The sequence below is a fragment of the Panulirus ornatus genome, chromosome 72 (assembly GCF_036320965.1).
Source record: "Panulirus ornatus isolate Po-2019 chromosome 72, ASM3632096v1, whole genome shotgun sequence".
Classification (NCBI taxonomy): Eukaryota; Metazoa; Arthropoda; class Malacostraca; order Decapoda; family Palinuridae; genus Panulirus; species Panulirus ornatus.
In genome coordinates, this window is record NC_092295.1 from 13,722,956 (window position 1) to 13,739,989 (window position 17,034).

The 17,034-nt window shown below is 45.8% G+C and overlaps 1 protein-coding gene across 1 annotated transcript in view; it reads right to left on the reverse strand.

Moving 5' to 3' along the window:
* The window catches only part of LOC139748123 (tetraspanin-9-like), a 177,030-nt gene that overhangs the window by 90,738 nt on the left and 69,258 nt on the right, over positions 1-17,034 (reverse strand). The window lies entirely within an intron of this gene.

Consider the following 17,034-nt stretch of genomic DNA (forward strand, 5'->3'; position numbering starts at 1 on the left):
GGGCAGGGGGCGTCATCGGTCAGGTCGAACGGAAGAAACATCTCGTCACTGATGAGAAGCAGAGGGTCATGACCTTCGTGGAGCACCGTGGACGTGACAAGGAGGCCGCTGTGTGGCTGACACGGGTCCCACCACACACACACACACACACACACACACACACCACACACACACACACACACACACACCACCACCACACACACACACACCACACACATACACACACACACCACACACACACACACACACACACACACACACACACACACACACCACACACACACACACCCACACACCACACACACACCACACACACACCCACACACACACACACACACACACACACACACACACACACACAATCATTAGCATCAAGACGCACAATTAGCAGTTCAGGAAAATATCGTCACATGATGCTTTGGTAACACATGGCGGGGCGTTACCGGACTCCCCCCTGTTTGTGGTTACTGTAGCATCGTTAGTTGACGTATGGGAGTATATAGTCTCGTTGTGGAGTTTCTCAGATCAAAGGAGTCCATCACTTCCCTGCTACTGAAAGTAGCGTCGCTTTGAAAATACAGGAACCCCTTTGGAAACGAAGCCCTGAGGTTATATAGTAATAACAATGTAATACAAAGGAATTCAAATAGGAACACATCACTGGATCCTTTTTATAAGCTGTTTGTGACAATGGAAGATATCATCAGAAACTCACAGATCAATGTGGCTAACGTTAGCAGGTATACAGATAACTCTAAGAAAATAACTTGTGAATTATTATTGTGACTCTGGCGACGCAAAATGATGAAAGTCGTGGACTTGAAGCGACGTATTCATGAAGTGGATCTGGCGACGCAAAATGATGAAAGTCGTGGACTTGAAGCGACGTATTCATCAAGTGGATCTGGCGACGCAAAATGATGAAAGTCGTGGACTTGAAGCGACGTATTCATCAAGTTGATCTGGCGACGCAAAATGATGAAAGTCGTGGACTTGAAGCGACGTATTCACCTTGATTCCTCAACGTATCTCTATAAAAGTCCTGCCTTCAACTGCTCTACGTGGGAAATCGTTCCATATATTAACAATCTTGTTCAAGAAAAAAATGTTTCTCTTGACTGGAGGCAGCCAGCCTACACACAGTGCCGGGATCGGGAGTGTTTGAGGACGTTACTCACACCTGGACATGATAAACGGAACTTCCACATGTCAGCAAAGACAGAGGAAGAGCGAGACGCAGGATGAAGCTATGGTTCGTGCTGAGAAGTTATATATTCGAGTGGGGTAAATATGTATACCTCACAGCCTCCAGGGGGTACCACTGACCACAAATATATCATGGGGGTTAGGGGCACAGTGCACACCCGTAATCTTCCACAATAAATCAGAGAAAACTGGCCTTGAAATACCCACAACCGGACATACAGGGTAAGAGCAGTGAAATATCTGGCACGTAAAAGGTTCATTACGTGAAAGAGGTTGTGAAAAAATTAATGTCCATATGAGTCAGATCATGAATTATAACTGTTTTGAAATAACCAAAAGAAGAAGTGGGAAAGCCCAACATATAATTAAAGTTGTATGAGTTATGTCACAGGTTATATACCCTCCTCATGAACCAGCAGTGTGATTGTAGATGTGGTAGACATAACCACACACAACCAACCTGGTAAATTTCGACCCATCTCCCTGACGAGTTGCCTCTCAAAAACGTTTGAGACGATGGTGCTCCACAGACTTCTACACACACTCAAACATCATATGTCACCTATTAGTAATGGTTTCACACCTGGCAAACATGTATACAAGTGTATCACTGCTTACCTAAGTTCATGGGGACCGACTGGATAACTACAACTCATTTATTAACCTCAAAACTGCATTTGATATTGATAACAGGTAAGTTATTTTGTTTGTAGAAATGGATATAGGTGGCTGGCTCCTCCCGTGGATACTGAGTTATCTCTTTAAGTTTGGTGTGTGTGGTTTCAACGCTACAAAAGTGACATTAAAAACATGGTACTTGGCTCTCCCTAAGGTGGAGTACTTAGCTCCACTTTGTTCAGTGTACTGATCAATGCATTACTGACATTAATTCTAAAAACTTCCAAGAATATCCCTACCAGTTACGCTCAGGATATTCTTCTACATACCAAAACATATCGTAAAATAAATACTGTTCTTAAATGTAGACACGTTACAAAATAAACCAAAGTTTTCAGTAAACGAATTGGTAAGGTTTATTAAAGATGACAGCTTTGATAAGGCTTTATAAATCTACTCATCTAAACGACAGATTATCATGTGCATATCAACAGTATTATCCGAACTGGTGAATGAAACTGTAAGTTCTTGTACGAGGCTATAACACTGTCAGCTGACGATAATACAGCCTAGCCAGGATATCGCTTCCTGCATGGCGTAACTTTAACTCCGAAGTATATCAGTTCCTTTAAACTGTGCCATATATATATATATATATATATATATATATATATATATATATATATATATATATATATATATATATAAGGGAGCGGGGGGCTGGAAATCCTCCCCTCTCGTTTCTTTTTTTTAATTTTCCAAAAGAAGGAACAGAGAAGAGGGCCAGGTGAGGATATTCCCTCAAAGGCCCAGTCCTCTGTTCTTAACGCTACCTCGCTATCGCGGGAAATGGCGAATAGTATGAAAAAAAAAATATATGTATATATTTATATATATATATATATGTGTGTGTGTGTGTGTGTGTGTGTGTGTGTGTATATGTGTGTACGTTGGGATGTGTGGGTGTGTATGTTTGCGTGTGTGGACGTGTGTGTGTGTGCATGTGTGTGGGGGTGGGTTGGGCCATTTCTTTCGCCTGTTTCCTTGTGCTACCTCGCAAACGCGGGAGACAGCGACAAAGTATAATGAATAGATAAATAAATAAATAAATATATATATATATATATATATATATATATATATATATATATATATATATATATATATATATGTGTGTGTGTGTGTGTGTCTGTGTGTGTGTGTGTGTGTGTGTTTCTATCCTCTATAATAACTGTTCCATTCTGGTTTTTTCCTCATAACCCAACAGAACAAAACTGTAGAGAAGTGATGTGGATCATCGCTTCTCCCTCCATCATCCACTATCTCAGAGGGAACAATGTTGTCTATGATCTCTCACGTACATAAACCTAGGGCAACGTGCCACTCGAGTGGCCATCTGACATTACCGTTCGATGCCAGCGTCTACATCAAGCGTGAAGACCTTAGACATCTCTCTAAACTGGACTGATTTAATACAACGTTATGATAAGATTTTAGTCATATGAAAAAGAGAGGTAAAAGTGGTAGACAGACATTACCGCTGGCATTATATGTACAGCCGGCATCATCTTCCAATGTTATTCGATAATGTTAATGACAAGTCATCGTGAGGGAGGTGTGTATATACCTCACTCTCGAGCTTCACAACGGGGTCCACCTCTGCCATACCTCTTCATCCAGATGATATAAGACCTTCAAAATTTCCAGTGAAAATAGCCTCCGTGGAACTTGCTATATACCATATGGTCCTTTATACCTCGCTACACTTCAGCAGTGGTGTTGTGTTTTGTGACTAGTTACAACAATAACACACACTTGAAGAAGAACAAGAGGAGGAAGTTGTTATATTTATCAAGGCTTTCACTTTGTGGTTTCAACAGAGAAACTTCCTTCTACTGAAGTCTGTTTCACCGGAATTCTGTTCTGTGCAAGAATTTATCGTTGTGTCTGTGTCTTCTATAAGATTTTTCTATCGTCATTATGCTTTACAAAATCATCACAAAATGGCGTTCTGTAATGTACATGAATTTAGCAAAATGCCATGTGAGGCAGAGGTGGTGTATAATGTGATCTTAGAATAATACGTAAAAACTTAAAGATGTTTTGAGATTTTTCGGTTGGCTGATGTACAAGCTTGACGCTGACGGCCCTAATGAGCCTGGCAGTTGATTGGTCAAAAGCTCAGACAATCACCCAATCAACTGCAATGTCAGTGACGCACCTGTGACATACCATCATCATTTGTGCCTCACAGGAACGCACATCAGCGGAAACCTTTCTCGTGAACAGCCACGCAAAGGACACTGTCTCTCCCAAGCTTGACCAAGAACACAGCCCCACTCCCTCCCTCAAAGCTCCACCCAAAGACGCTGTATCTTACGTCAGGCATCACTGTTGTCACTGTCTCTCGTATAAGACCGCCTAAAAGCAGTATTACTTAATAAGTCTCACGAGGGAGTTGTCACTCATAAGTCTGAGAAATGATTCAACAAAGACTTGCAAAGTATAATCTCTTTCAAAAAGGCTTTTCAAAAGCGTCATTTTATGTAAGATTCAACCGAAGTTACTATTCCATCCTTGACTCAACAAGAGTCAATTTACTCTTAACCACTCGTGTCAAAGTATCAACTTCAAATTAAACTTAATCAAAGACACCGTCTGCTATACCAGACATCCAACTCCCTAGGCACCAGCACAAGGCAACATCAACGGTAAACAGTTCAACAGACCGATCCTCTATCCATGTATATGGAATGGCATAACGGTAACCACCTGGAAATGATAGACATGAGGACAACAGAGGTTCACAAAGATGTATAATAAACAATCTAAAACAACAACGAAAGATCATGAACATTAGAATATGTGTCTTACGCCGTTAGTTCCGTGTTAGAGAGAGAGAGACACAACAGAAGACAATTGTTCCTTTAATTACCAGACATTACTGAACTAGTTTCGCTCGCAGTCTCGCTCACTCCCACAAAGACAGGGTGGCCAAGCAACACACCCTCACCACATCAGCCTTATCTGTCTCTCGTAAAAGAAATTACGTTTTAAGTCCAACAAAACTACATGGGACCGAGTTGATTCATCCAGCCTGAGGCAGGGCCCCTCGCGTGAATCTAGCCAATCATTAAGGGTTGAATTACTTCTCCTGTGACGTAGGCAGCTGTGAGGGTCGACTGTGGACCTGTGCTCCGAGTGGATCCTTCAATTCTGTGATGCTCATAACAATGCACGAAAGACACAACCCACAGAAGGAATCTGTTTATGCTTATAGGAATAAAGTCAGATTGAGTTTATGAGGTACTGCGAAATATTCACTAGTTGTTTTATATATCTGTACAACATCAGTATAGCCATATATATGCTGGAGAGAGAGAGAGAGAGAGAGAGAGAGAGAGAGAGAGAGAGAGAGAGAGAGAGAGAGAGAGAGAGAGAGTTCAATAGAACCCGACAATCTATAGCGCCACACACAACTCTATATCTCGACAACCAGCGTCCACTTTGCTCCATCCTCGTCTAACACTGCTAACCTTTGCTCTCGCCTTCAGGTTCGAATCCCAGGAAGATTTGACCGTGTCGTTTATGTTCGGTGTAGCTTTCGTAAACACGATTGTCCACAACCAACCATCAAATGATTACAATCCTCCACAACCAGCCATAAGGTACCAGATGATTACAGTCTTCTATACTACAAAGTTCCAAATGATTACATCCTTCTATACCCTACTAAGAGATATCAGATGATTACAGCCTTCTATACCATATTTCAAGATATCAAATGATTACAACCTTGTGTATCCTCCAACGAGGTAACACATGATTGCATACGTCTATACACTACACCAAGGTACTTCATGATTACAGCAGTTCGCCCAGAGCAAGTGGCAAGAGTCAGGTCGTGAGGACTTTTTGGTTTGTTTGGAGTGTCACACACACACACACACACACACACCAGTCGAGTGCTGGACGAGGCGCGTCACCCACACCACACTGTCTTATGACGTATTGCCACAACATCAACACCTGACGGAGCGGCAGGAAAGGTCGACCACACAATAGAGAGAGGGAGCAGCGAGAAGGAGGCATTACCACCGTGATCACTGCCACAGATATGAATAATGATGACGATCCACCAGAGAGCAATGTAGAGTTAGGGAGAACTGAGGTGCTGGTGATGACATTTCTGTAGAGAATATGTAGACGTGTGTTTACATGTATGTGCAGACGGAGGTGCGAGGCTTATGCAAGACAGCGGTGTGGGAGAACGAGACGGAGGAGGGGGAGTGTCTGCAGTGTGAGGAGGTGTGTCTCACACACCACCATCGTGTGGTCAGGCGTGTGCACGTAAGGGGTCAGCAGGTGTGTTAGTGCTGAGTGATGTGGAGACTGACACATCCTTCCTGGAGGGGACGCTGTTGGTGGTGGTGAGGTGTTACACGCTGGTCTGGGTCAGGTCTACAGTGGGGGAGGTCCTCCGTCATGCCCTGCAGGGGGTGAGGGGCGAGTGTGGGGCGGCATGGGTAAGGGGGTACAGAGGCCAGAGAAGCCCCAGCCAGCGGTACAGGGTGGGTCATGACCGCCATGCACTGTGGTACAGATCTTACGCCATGAATGACAACCACATCATTATATTCGCTAGGGTATCCATCACACCACACGCCTGACGCTGTGCTCTTCATACTAACAGAAATACATGTCGGTAACCAAGTAAGTCGACTTGAGAAATAGCCTTCACTTATACCACACACTTATACTTGCTTACTTTAGATCGCTGTCAGTACTGAGGCGAAACACAATATCAGAATATCAAAGGTAGGTCAAATGAAGTATATTCATCAACACAGGAAGAATATGAGGATACAGGCAGCGACCATGGATGGTCGAAGACTCCTGGGTTGGCGTCTGTCTGACCTTCTGCCCAGCTGTGGGGTAGGAACACGCCACATTGAGGCCCCAGGATGCATACAGGAAGGCAGGCTATACCCGGCCCTAGTGTGGCACGTTATGAGACGGACGGACCCGCTCCAGCACCACCACCTGGCTTCCAGACCAGGCAACGATCACCCGGGATGGAGCGGCACGACCCATGCCACGACGGGTCGTCGTGGTTCATGACGACACTGACTGACCTACAACGATCGTAAAGTGACGTCATATGACGAGGTGACGCCACATGACGTGCATGAATTCACAGCTTCCAGAGACGACAGTCATCATGTGACGTGTCATGATGAATCATAACACCATGTGATGACCTGGGGTGTTTCTTATCACTTCATGACGATGACTGATAACTTATGATGACCTCTGATGACCTGAGATGGATTGGTGCCAGTATTATCGGCCAGTTTACAGTGGTCACAGAGAATTGGTCTGTCACACCCCAGTGGAAACTGTTACACAGTTGTTACAGAGTTGTTACACAGTTGTTAGAGAGTTGTTACAAAGTAGGATCATTACATAACGTAACAGTGTGTCATCTGGTACGTCTTACCGACAAGATACAACACTCGGATGTGATTGTGGAGTTTCTGATGTCTTGGTATGAACTATAAGGTGTTGTGATAATTGGATCATGACTTCGGGTTGGCCTAATCATCACACGATTTCCTACAACAACTTGAGACGAGACGTAATGACCCAGAGTGATGACCTTCCACGAGTGATGACCTTCCACACCTCCTGATGACCTGGGACGACCCGAGGTGAGCTACAATGACCCATAATGATTCAAAACGACCATTCGTAATGATCAACGACACTGCGTGTTGACCTATGAAGTGTGAGAACTGTTCTTGACCGCTGTAAAGACAGTCATTATTTTCAGTGAGTCATGATGAGAAGGTGTGATAACCCACTACGAATCATTATGACCAAAGACGACGATGTGTAACGACCCACAACCACCTAATTGACCCATGACAACAAACGACGACTCATGACGACCTGTCGTGATCATCATTAGTGACGTGTGGTAACTGACGATGACCTATGTTGACCCGCAGCCTCGAGGTCATGATCACCGACTGAATCATAATAACCCAAACCTGAGTCATTGTTGGTAGACAGTGATGACCCATTACAAACCTTGATGAGCAATAACGACCAGATGATGACTTATTACGGTTTGTAATAGCCCTTAACGACCAGTGAAGACCTGAGATGACCCAGGTTGACCCATGAACGACCAGGGTGGTGTGCAGACGACACCACGTCGGCGTCAATGACCTGGTGATACGCTCTGGTGTGGGAAGGAACTGGTCGAAGGTAACGCATGTCGCGTAGCCGATGTTTGTGTGAGTGTGTGTGTATGTGTGTGTGTGTGTGCTGGGACTACAGCTGCACTTCAGTTACCGATAATGGCACTAACACCAGAGGTGCTGACAGCATCAGAGGCAGTTAGAGGAACACAAGCGACGGTAGAAGCAACAGACGGGAGAGTAGGAGGAGGAGAGGTCCAGCGGTGGTGTGTGAGGTTGGCTGAGGGTCCACAGTACCTGCTGGCTGGCCCAAGCCTGGAGGCTACACATCCATCCTCTCCTCCTCCACACTCCCTCTCCCATCTCCACACTCCCTCTCCCATCTCCACACTCCCTCTCCCATCTCCACTCTCCCTCTCCCATCTCTACTCTCCCTCTCCCATCTCCGCTCTCCCTTTCCCATCTCCACTCTCCATCTCCCATCTCCACTCTCCCGCTCCGCCCCTGTCATTCACACCATCTTTCTCCCCACCGCTCCTCTCCCCACCCCAACTCACTTCCCAGCCATATCTCCCTACAGCAGTCTCCCTCGCTACACACCCAGTACTGCCACTTCTCCCCACCAAGCAGCGGTACCAACTAAGCAGACACATCGCTAGATCTAGCGATTTTCAGGGTCCCTCCTGCGACAGCTGACGTCATTTACGGTAGATTTTCTTTACGATTTTGAAGACGATTTAATAGAAGATATGATGGATGTGTATCAGAACTGATGACACAATTTCCAACAGTGATTTGTGTAGTCAAACGATGAGATCAAGGGAAATATAGATATAATAATCTCTTGAAATAACAGCAATAATGGGGCGATCTTGCTAAGTTTTGATAGAACACAAGTACACAGTGTCTGCTCACACACACACACATACACACCATCAAGTGTGTCAGTAGCAGCACACCCGGGCCTCCACGTATGAACCTTAAGTAACGAGAAATCTCTGAGTCTTGCCTGGATTCCAAAGATTCGTTGAAAAGAAATGAAAAACATGAATGTATTGTGCTTTAACAGAAACATTCTCAAACGCAGATACATCATGAAGCATCGAACCCGTGTGTGAGCTCGAGACTGTGATCAAAGCAGTGCATGAGCTCAAGACAGCGATCGAACCCGTGTATGAGCTCGAGGCAGTGATCGAACCCGTGTATGAGCTCGAGACAGTGATCGAACCCGTGTGTGAGCTCGAGGCATGATCGGACCTGTGTATGAGCTCGAGACAGTGATCGAAGTAGTTTTATGAGCTCGAGGCAGTGATCGAAGCAGTGTATGAGCTCGAGACAGTGACAAAGCACGTTTCAGAGATGCAAGACGAGCGACCTCTATGAGAAATGTTGGTAATAACTGTATGTTGGTGTATGTCCCTGCCCACACGCCAGACCAGGTCGATCATTAGAGAAATGAGCTTACGGACGAGGAAGCGATGCCAGACATGAGAATGATCGAACAGACTGAGCTTTAGTGAGGTTATGAAGCCTCGGTGGTGAGGTCAAGAAGCTTCGGTGGTGAGATTATGAGGCCTCGGTGGTGAGATTATGAAGCCTCGGTGGTGAGATTATGAGGCCTCGGTGGTGAGATTATGAAGCTTCGGTGGTGAGATTATGAAGCTTCGGTGGTGAGGTTATGAAGCTTCGGTGGTGAGGTTATGAAGCCTCGGTGGTGAGATTATGAAGCTTCGGTGGTGAGGTTATGAAGCTTCGGTGGTGAGGTTATGAAGCCTCGGTGGTGAGATTATGAAACCTCGGTGGTGAGATTATGAAGCCTCGGTGGTGAAGGTATGAAGCCTCGGTGGTGAGATTATGAAGCCTCGGTGGTGAGATTATGAAGCCTCGGTGGTGAGATTATGAAGCCTCGGTGGTGAGATTATGAAGCCTCGGTGGTGAGATTATGAAGCCTCGGTGGTGAGATTATGAAGCTTCGGTGGTGAGATTATGAAGCCTCAGTGGTGAGATTATGAAGCCTCAGTGGTGAGATTATGAAGCCTCGGTATAGAGATTATGAAGCTTCGGTGGTGAGATTATGAAGCCTCGGTGTTGAGGTTATGAAGCTTCAGTGGAGATTATGAAGCCTCGGTGTTGAGGTTATGAAGCTTCAGTGGAGGTTATGAAGCCTCGGTGTTGAGGTTATGAAGCTTCAGTGGAGATTATGAAGCCTCGGTGTTGAGGTTATGAAGCTTCAGTGGAGATTATGAAGCCTCGGTGTTGAGGTTATGAAGCTTCAGTGGAGATTATGAAGCCTCGGTGTGACACAAGTTAGCAGAGCGACACTGGTGTCCGGGAGTGAGCATACAGTGGTCATCTTGGATGTGTGGCGTTACTTAAGAGCGAAATTAGGACGTCATGTCAATCTGTTAAGGCCTGTGAGAGTCGCAGAGAACGTCCCTGCCTACTGCAGTATTTGAAGCTCACTTCCCACATCCTGGTTAAAGGTGCTGACGAACCTAGCATGCCCAGGGGAGTGAATAATGGCTCGTTGTGTGTGTGTCGCTTAACTCAGTAAACAGCGTCTCGCCATACTGGTGAAACTCGGCCAAGATATATCTTAACTACGTGGCTACGGAGAGATATAGCTGGATGAGCCATTGGCCCACGAATGAAATATGGAACAGGTTTATACGTAGCTGTAAATAATGGACAAGAATCTCTTCCATCACACAAAACGTATGATTTAAGCTGGTTGTTACCAGTAACAATCATTCAGAAATGTGTAACAGTGGAAGAAACAAGAGTTATATTGTATTTTGAGACATCAAACACCCCAAAGCCATGTTACGGTGTAGAAACTTATCTTAATGTAAGCTCACATCTCAACAGCAGCAGCAGTGTGTGTGGTTGGTATGAGCGAGGGCAGCGTGGCAAGATGTCCACAGAATACTTATGTCATCTCTGTGTCAATATTCTGACCCATCCATAACATTGCTTCACTTTACACACGTGATCAAGATTGCTGGAGGATTAACTGATCCTGAGGTGTTACCGGGCTCCGCCTACTTGTGGTTATTCACCTTCAGCGCGGGTTATGTCCAAGGGAGTCCATCCTTTCCCTTCTGCTGAATGTAGCGCAAGTGTGAGCTTGCAGGAACCTCTGGGGGATATGTTCCTGGGATAATATAATTAGAATCAATGATCCTTACCACCACAGACGACCATCCAGTCACAGAGAACACCATCCATTACCATCACTGATGAACCATACATATGAGACACCATCCATTACCATCACTGATGAACCATACATATGAGACACCATCCATTACCATCACTGATGAACCATACATATGAGACACCATCCATTACCATCACTGATGAACCATACATATGAGACACCATCCATTACCATCACTGATGAACCATACATATGAGACACCATCCATTACCATCACTGATGAACCATACATATGAGACAGGAAACCAGGACAGAACCTGTGTTGTGTTTCATTCTTATGTTTCATTCCTGTGTTTCATTCCTGTGATGTGTTTCATTCCTGTAGTGAGGTTCATTCATGTGTTTCATTCCTGTAATGTGTTTAATTCTTGTGATGTTTCATTCATGTGATGTGTTTCATTCATGTGATGTGTTTCATTCCTGAGATATGTTTCACTCTTGTGATGTGTTTCATTCCTGTGATGAGTTTCATTCATGTGATGAGTTTCATTCCTGTGATGTTTCATTCATGTGATGTGTTTCATTCATGTGATGTGTTTCATTCCTGAGATATGTTTCACTCTTGTGATGTGTTTCATTCCTGTGATGTGTTTCATTCCTGTGATGTGTTTCATTCCTGTGATGTGTTTCATTCCTGTGATGTGTTTCATTCCTGTTATGAGTTTCATTCCTGTGATATGTTTCATTTCTGTCATGTGTTTCATTCATGTGATGAGTATCATTCTTGTGATGTGTTTCATTCTTGTGATGTGTTTCATCCTTAGTGAAACTCGAGCGTGAAGTGGAGAGCAGATGTAGTGGAACACCACCTAAAGTTCTACGTTTCAAACTGCAAATGATGACTCAAATCACCAGTGACACATGTGACGATTGTTTAATATCTCGTTGATACAACTGGTAGTTTGAGGCTTAACCTGAAGTTCACCGTAGAACATTATGCCTGACCTGGGTCATTATGTGACCTCAGTCGAAGCAGAACCATCGAGAGGTCATTCATCTCTTCCTTATTACCCTCCATTGTGGATACAAGAGTGGAGCAAGGCCACACCTGGCTGGGTCGTAACGATTTAACCAACTCCTGAAGAAGGCGACGACCATTCATCTTCTTCAGGTGATTACAAGACGTTTCGTGTGTAAATATGTGTCAGTTTCAGGGTTCACAGTGAACTGAAAACCTCTTCGTTGTATTCAGTGGTTTGTATACGTATTTGTCTCTGGTCTTGCAGAACCTTGACGTGTGGCCTTCATGTACACGGGGTATGGGTGTCACCTGGCCACTACTGGGGGTGTCACCTGGCCACTGCTGGGGGTGTCACCTGGCCACTGCTAGGAGGTGTCACCTGGCCACTGCTGGGGGTGTCACCTGGCCACTGCTGTGGTGTCACCTGGCCACTGCTAAGGGGTGTCACCTGGCCACTGCTAGGGGTGTCACCTGGGTGCTGCTGGGGGTGTCACCTGGCCACTGCTAGGAGGTGTCACCTGGCCACTGCTAGGAGGTGTCACCTGGCCACTGCTAGGAGGTGTCGTCACTCCCCCTGTACGACTCCCAGGGGGGTGGGGGGGGGTTCACTCCCCCTCCTCGTACATGTTGTCCAAAAACAGTGTTGACACATTGATGTGTTTACTGTGGCCATGGGTGACAACATGTGCGTCCGGCGGCCTGGGGCGGGGCGGCCTGGGGCGGGGCGGCTGGGGCTGGGGCGGCCTGGGGCCGGGGCAACAAAGCTCCCCCTGGGGCGACCCAAGATCACAGGGTATCTTGACCCGGGTTAACATGAGGGAGTGTGACACCTCCAACACAACGACGGAGAACCAGACGGATGGCGGAGGTCACTGGTCATCATACGCTGGGTCACTGTGTGGGTCACTGTGTGGGTCGTGGGTCACTGTCTGGGTCACAGTGTGGGTCACTGTGTGGGTTTCTGTGTGGGTCACTGTGTGGGTTACTGTGTGGGTCACTATGTAGGTCACTGTGTGGGTCGTGGGTGTCTGCATGGGTCACTGTGTGGGTCGTGGGTCACAGTGTGGGTCACTGTGTGGGCTACTGTGTGGGTCACTGTGTGGGTTACTGTGTGGGTCACTATGTGGGTCACTGTGTGGGTCGTGGGTCACTGTCTGGGTCACAGTATGGGTCACTGTGTGGGTTTCTGTGTGGGTCACTGTGTGGGTTACTGTGTGGGTCACTATGTAGGTCACTGTGTGGGTCGTGGGTGTCTGCATGGGTCACCGTGTGCGTCGTGGGTCACAGTGTGGGTCACTGTGTGGGCTACTGTGTGGGTCACTGTGTGGGTTACTGTGTGGGTCACTATGTGGGTCACTGTGTGGGTCGTGGGTGGCTGCATGGGTCACTGTGTGGGTCACTGCGTGGGTTACACTATGGGTTGTGGGTCACAGTGTGGGTCGTGGGTCACAGTGTGGGTCATGGGTCACAGTGTGGGTCGTGGGTCACAGTGTAGGTCGTGGGTCACAGTGTGGGTCGTGAGTCACAGTGTGGGTCGTGGGTCACAGTATGGGTCATGGGTCACAGTGTGGGTCGTGGGTCACAGTGTGGGTCGTGAGTCACAGTGTGGGTCGTGGGTCACAGTGTGGGTCGTGGGTCACAGTGTGGGTCATGGGTCACAGTGTGGGTCGTGGGTCACAAAGTGGGTCGTGGGGTCACAGTGTGGGTCGTGGGTCACAGTGTGGATCGTGGGTCACAAGTGTGGGTCGTGGGTCACAGTTTGGGTCGTGGGTCACAGTTTGGGTCGTAGGTCACAAAGTGGGTCGTGGGGTCACAGTGTGGGTCGTGGGTCACAGTGTGGGTCGTGAGTCACAAAGTGGGTCGTGGGTCACAGTGTGGGTCGTGGGGTTAGTGTGGGTCGTGGGTCACAGTGTGGGTCGTGGGGTCACAGTGTGGGTCGTGGGTCACAGTGTGGGTCGTGAGTCACAAAGTGGGTCGTGGGTCACAAAGTGGGTCGTGGGTCACAGTGTGGATCGTGGGTCACAAAGTGCGTCGTGGGTCACAGTGTGGATCGTGGGTCACAAAGTGGGTCGTGGGTCACAGTGTGGATCGTGGGTCACAAAGTGGGTCGTGGGGTCACAGTGTGGATCGTGGGTCACAAAGTGGGTCGTGGGGTCATAGTTATCAGCATGATACCAACGCACAAGTGAGCATGACACGTGAGGTGAGGTGGGTCAGTACAGGTGAGCATGACACGTGAGGTGAGGTGGGTCAGCACAGGTGAGCATGACACGTGAGGAGAGGTGGGTCAGTACAGGTGAGCATGACACGTGAGGTGAGGTGGGTCAGTACAGGTGAGCATGACACGTGAGGTGAGGTGGGTCAGTACAGGTGAGCATGACACGTGAGGTGAGGTGGGTCAGTACAGGTGAGCATGACACGTGAGGTGACAGAACAACACATGAATGACAATTGTGAGACGATGTTGCCTACACTGACGTGTTGTGATGGACGGGACACATTCACCCACTCTCCATCTTCCCACAAAAAGTGTCACAACACCTTATTGTTACAACACCTTATTGTCACAACACTTTATTGTCACAACACTTTATTGTCACAACATCTTATTGTCACAACATCTTATTGTCACAACATCTTATTGTCACAAAACTTTGTCACAACACTTTATTGTCACAACATCTTATTGTCACAACACTGTATTGTCACAACACTTTATTGTCACAACACTGTATTGTCACAACACTTTATTGTCACAACATCTTATTGTCACAACATCTTATTGTCACAACATCTTATTGTCACAACATCTTATTGTCACAAAACTTTGTCACAACACTTTATTGTCACAACAGCTTATTGTCACAACACTTTGTCACAACACCTTATTGTCAACACCTTATTGTCACAACACCTTATTGTCACAATATCTTATTGTCACAACACATCATTGTCACAACACTGTATTGTCACAACACTGTATTGTCACAACACCTTCGTATTAACAACAACACCACTAAATATCAAAGTCTTTATGCACTTTTTGCATATAGTCGATAACAATACCATACAAAACTACGTAATGTAACGAACTGTAACATCCTATGTAACATCCACCCACTGGGGTCTGACCACGACCCTTTGTGACCCCTGTATTCCTTTTGCGCTACCGGGGTCACCGGCACGAATGAGATTAATCCTTGGGTCACTCAGTTGACCTCGTCTTCACCACACCAACACCAACACCAGCACCTCGCTGGGGACTGGAGAATCTCTCTCTCTCTCATCGTCGACTGAAGGGAAAAGGTTTTGGGAGGTTGAAGGCTTTGAGCAGGGGTTTGCTGGAGGGGGTTTCATGATGGCAGAGCAGGAAGAAGACAGGGAAAGAGAAGGAAATTGTCGAGGTCAACAGTCCTAGCGTTCAACCTTGCCACTTTACTGTCCTCCTAGTAGACATGGCTTCACCAGACATCAGTATTCTCAAGGATTCTCGACCCTGGCAACCGTCCTACATTAACGGGAACAAAAGGGAGATAAGTTATCAAGGCGGGAAAAATAATGATTAGATTATAAACTGAATCAAAACGAATTGATTATATTAAAGACAAATTATCGTGTATCGACCTCTGTTCTACTAACGGCGTCTGATAACAAAAGAAAAATATACAATGCCTTTTATAGGTGATTCCTTTTGTGTTGGATATATATGAATCCCAGGTTCGAGTCCTCTCAAGGATGGCAATTTCTAACCTGTGATGTTATCTATGTCTATAAAACAACATACAAGCGAATGTAAGAGAATAACAATAAGAACAACCCATTGGATCCCCTCCAGGTTGTGTTTGATAGCAGATGAGATCAGAGACATGAATCTTCCTGTTTGAGGAATATAAAACGTAAACACATGAACCAAAGACAAACAACACTTGTAAACTTGAGTTATACTGAGAAGCAGACAATATTACTCATGGGTTTATTCGATACATTTGTCAATTTCTAAACGTATTTATAGGGTTGTTTTCTCCTCTTATGGTGCATCTTTTCATCTGTCGAAGATCCTTTTGAAGAGAAGATATTTGTCTCATTCGATACAAAATATCTGCTCAGGAGTTTGTGCCCATTACATGGCATGAGCTCAGCCTGATGGAACCTTATATAGTTACTTAAAAGGAGACTATCATGTCTTCCGCGTCTTCAACTAAGTCATTGAGTTCCTTCATAAGTGGATGTGTGTGGACTGGGTAATGATTCTCGTGTTTCCACCAGAACCATAGAGTATTCTACGATTTCTTTTGTTGCTTTCATCAATTCACATCACAATGACGTCTGTTTTGATGTATGAGTCTTCATTTTCTTTGCAAATGTACAATATTTTCTTTATCATGTTGATCATCTCTCGTTCCGCGTTTAATTTGTGCTATTTCCTTGCAAAACAAGTTTTCTATTTCGCTTTCCCATCATTTTTGTTTCGTCTGCTGCGCATGGGGGTAGACGTTCCCTGTACTACTGGGCATGTCTCACTGAATCTGTCTCGAGTCGTCTCACTGAATCTGTCTCGAGTCGTCTCACTGAATCTGTCTCGAGTCGTCTCACTGAACCTCTATCGATCTATATCCCGTCAAGAACAATACGATGATCATTATGATTTGCGAGATTAAAACCTGGAATTCCAGGATTCACGATGGTGTTAACCAACATTGCAACCAGTATCGAAAAGGAACACAGAAGTGATGTCCAATGATCAATTATACCAAACCTTTCTTTAACCACATTATCACCATGATCCTCCTCAGTGATCACTGTTGTGTCTACTGTGTTCATTT